Raw genomic sequence first — 4,653 nt, forward strand, 5'->3', positions numbered from 1 at the left:
AAAAACATTAGATTAGCAAACAAAAAGCTTAACAAAAATACAAGCAAGCATACATACCATCGGAAGAAGTACTCAGCGACTTCTTGCAGAGACGATCAGCGCAAAATGGCATTTACAATACTACGGCCATTTTCAGAATTGGGGGCGTGGTTTTGAGGTTCTGAGTGACAGACAACGTCACTGTCTAAAGAACAGCAAAACTTACGCCCCCAAATCCGAAAAAGACGGGGCGAAATCGGAGTGACGCAACTCTCCTCCAATGGCTGGCCTCCGTTTAGGAAGCCAGCCAATGGAGGAGAGACGGGACAGGGAGGCAGGTTCTAAAGCCCTACTAAGACACATTGAATCTCTGACCCCAGACTGCGCAAGCGCAGCCTTTAGGCCCTCGACCTAAAAAGGTCACCACTAAAGTTGCCAAATGGAGTTGTATGCCCTCCTTATTAAAGCCGGGCCTCATGGCGCGCTGAAAGCTTTACTTCGCTACGACAGACCTGTACTGGTTGTTAGGATTGAAGCGGAAGACGTCCTGGGTAGGAGAGATCCGGTGCACCTGCCATTACGTCTCTCTGAAAGGTGCACCCCGACCGAGTTCCCGAGGAACAGAACGATGAGGCCACACGTAAAGATTATGCAGTTAATGGTGCGCACGTCTCCTCTCACAGCTTGGCCAGGAGGAATCAGATATTGGATGGTACCACATAGTGACGTTTGCGCGCATAGCCAATAAAAGGGCATTGTTTGTTTTGGTGTCTCCCGGTGGACACTTTTTGTAAATATCACGGCCAATATTGCAAATATCATGGCCATTGCGCTAGTTAGCCGATTTCGCGATTTGTTTGTGAATCGCGAAATGCTGGAGGGTCTGATTTTAGACAATGGGGAATCAGCAGCCTTATCCTGCTGGACTTATCTGCGGAGTTTGACACATGCATCATTCCACTCTGATACACCGTCTGGAAGCAAAAGGCATAAAAGATCTTGTCCTGAAATTACTTTTATCCTTCCTGTCAAACAGGGAAAAAAGAATTAATTTAGATGCCTTCTCTTCAAGCGCATTTCGCCTACCCTGTGGGGTTCCAAAGGGATCCTCGCTCAGCCAGACTCTTTTTAACTTATACATCACAGACCTAACGCCCCTGGTCGAATCCTTTGGGTTTCCCCTTACCTCTTATGCAGACGATACGCAAATGGTATTATCAGCCTCCCAGGATGCCAACAACACTGATACCTCCATGCATGACTGCATGAAAGGCCTCAATGGTTGGATGAACAGACACCATCTTAAGCTTAATGCTGGAAAGACTGAGGTGATCTTACTCTGCAACAACCCTAACCTTTGGTCTGCCCAGTGTTGGCCTAGGGAGATGGCCCCCTTCATGCTCCCACCAGAAAAGCCGGGAGTTTGGGTGTCATGATTGATGACCACTTACTCTTGGGAAACCAAATGAACGCAATGGTGTCTTCCTCATATAACATCCTAAGAATACCCCAAAAATCTTAATATTTTTTCCTATGTCAGCCATTTCCATTCTTGTTTTATCTAAAATTGATTATTGTAACGGCCTCCACATCAGCCTCCATGCTCAATATCTAAATAAGTCTCAGGTCCTTCAAAATTCGGCGGCCAGGCTCCTACTTAACGTACCTAGGCATCATTCGGTTTCCACCGCTCTCAAGGATCTCCATTGGTTGAGAGTCAAAACCAGGGTCAAATTTAAAGCCCTATGTCTGACTTATAAGGCTCTCCATGATTCAGGACCCTGGTTTCTCAAGAAAGCTCTATCATGGTACACCCCCTTAAGAAATGTAAGATCAGCAGGCTCTTTTAGAGGAAATACAATCAGATTTAAAACATCTAAATAGGGTGGTAACAGGTTTGTGGTTAGAGTTGGGACAGCCTGGAACCTCCTTCCACTCAATCTCAGATCAGCTCCATCCCTGTCTCAATTTAGGAGACTGCTGAAAACCTGGCTTTTTAATCAAAGATTTCACTTCCCCCCTCTTGTCGCTTCTGCTTCAGCGCCAAGACACCTTTGGGTATTCGCTGGGCTTTATAAATAATTTAACATAACATAACATGACATGTATGATGAGTTATTGAGTGGCTAAAACCATCAGTGACACAAATAGATGCTTTTTTCGTAAGCCAGACTTCTTAGCATTGCCACTGCTTGTTTAACAAGTTATGAAGCGGTGTCCAGACTTGAAAGTAAGACCAAACCACCTTGCCTGCCGTTATCATAACTATCTGTATACCACTAACAAACTGCCATCAAGGCTCTAAGCTTGCTGTGTTGATTTACCATGAGTGCTGTGCAACTCACAGCGAAAGACATGCAAATTACATCAAAATCATATCTATGCTCATTTCAGTAATTTAGATGTACATTTCCGAATAGTAAAAAAGAAGGATTTCCAGTAAGGTACTTCACAAAGGAATGTATTTAGTTTACAGTTGACGGTGTTGTCTTGTGCAGTGTGCTGTAGATTTCTGTTTTAGGATTTTGATGCCACTTTCCTCTTTTGGTTCGAGAAAGACATGGTGTTGCTTCAGTTCGTTGGCAGGTGACTTCAAATTCCTGACCATGCTACCTTCCATAGTGGCGAACAACTGCAGACCGTGGCATGGCACTGGATTGGCATCCGTGCGCGAGTCACTGGGCACCTGGCGGGAGCCTGCTTTGAATACTTGGTTGTAAAAGCAGAGGGGCAGATTTACAAGCCCATTGCGCCTCAATTACGCCGCCGTTGCATCACGTTTGTGACCCAACGGCGGCGCAAATCCTGCTCAATGGTGCGTGGGTACTTACAACGTGACACATCTGGGAGATGCTTCACGTTGTAATGCCCTGCGCCACATGTAGGCGTTCCTGTGCAGGGGGGGGGGTTGTTCCGGCGCAGGAACGCCTCCTAAAAGTGGCTGAGTGAAATCTACAAGATTTCATCCAGTCACTTTTAGGCCCATGCTGCGTCAAAACCCTGTTTAAGGATTGACGCAGCATCAACTAGATAGGGCCCCCAGAGCATTGCTGGAGCTGCGTCGCGCTTGCGACGCAACTCCAGCAATGCGTCACTTTTACGGCACAGATGCGTCACGCATCTGTGCCGTTTTTGCACCATGGTGCGCCGCATTGTAAATGCAGCGCATCCATGATGGCGGAGTTGTGGCGCACAATAACTGGCGCATCCCTGCTGATTTGCAGGGATGCGCCAGTTATTGTAAATATGCCCCAAAGTGTTGAACGTTAGGTAGAGCACACCTGAGCGCACACTGTCCATAGATCTCCCGAGAGAGCATATAAAAGGCAACACAATGCAAATGGGAAAGATGCTCCCTCCCCAGTTGCTGATGACCGAAAGACAGGGATTTGCAATGAGCCCAAACGTGGAGATCTGAGGGCCCAGAAATAAGGGTAATATTTATATTTACAAAGCTGTGTGAGGCCATGAGCATGACATACATACTTAGCGATGCAGTGCAGCACGAATCAAACTGCTCCCTTAACTGGGGACAACGTATCCTGACCAATCTGGATGCTGACGCACAATACTATGGAAAGCTAACAGTAAGACAATTTAAAAAATACATTATTTTGTAAGCTGTAGCAATTAATCATTGTCAACGCTGTAGCAATACCTCTTTCAGCAAACCAAGCAGTAGATTAGCCCACAACCCAGAGCAATATATTATTCTAGATGCTATACAAGTCCATAATCGAAGTTTAGCAAATGCATTATTACCAATTATACAATTAACACAGCAATACATTGTTTTAGAAATGATAGAAAATATGTTTCTAGAAGCCCGGCATTACATAACTATAGAAACTGTAACAATTAACATAGAATGTGTTAGAAATGCATTAGTACATTTGCACTAGGCTCTGTTGCAAATACAAGTCACACTGATATATCATTCTTGGAGCTGGAGCAATGCACAGTTCTTATAGCTAAACCAAAACCTCCTTTTAGAGCTCATGCTATAGATTTCTGCTCACCTATAACTTTACTGTACGTTACCTGCCCTAGGATTTGCTCCAAGTATAAATAATTGTTGCTAGAAACAGGCATGTGGGCAATCTAATGCATTGCGCCACTAGAGGAGTTATGTGGTTCGCTTGCAATGGTCCCCTCCTAAGATGGGTCCTTGCCATGGTTCCTTCTTTGATTTTGCCTATTTTCTGTGATGCTGTGAGCTTCGGAGCAGCTTGCTTTCTCTTACGCTGGTTGAACTACTCATGCAGCAACAATGTTATCCGATGAGCCGTAACTGTAACTCTGTAGTTTATGAATTCACGTTCCTATGACATGTTATTCCCTTCCCCTCTTCCTCCCTCCATCCTTACCCTTCCTCCTTAATTGCGATTCTTTTGTATTATTATATGTTAATTTTACATATTATGATTGATTACGCTTCATATTGGTTATTTGACCACTTACGCTTGTAACTTCCTTCCTCTTTTTTGTATTGTATTTATGCTTTTTCCTTTTGCCTTAAACAATTAATAAAATCTTTCTGAACTTAAAAAAAAGCTGCTTCTCCGTTTTCTATGTGTTTTTTTTGTTTCCAGATGTTAAAGCTGGGCCTGAATGGTAGGATTGCTTTCAGGCGCTGTGTAGATACTATTTTACTGAGACATTGTGTACAGACTT

The sequence above is a fragment of the Lissotriton vulgaris genome, chromosome 1_1, assembly GCF_964263255.1.
Source record: "Lissotriton vulgaris chromosome 1_1, aLisVul1.2, whole genome shotgun sequence".
Classification (NCBI taxonomy): Eukaryota; Metazoa; Chordata; class Amphibia; order Caudata; family Salamandridae; genus Lissotriton; species Lissotriton vulgaris.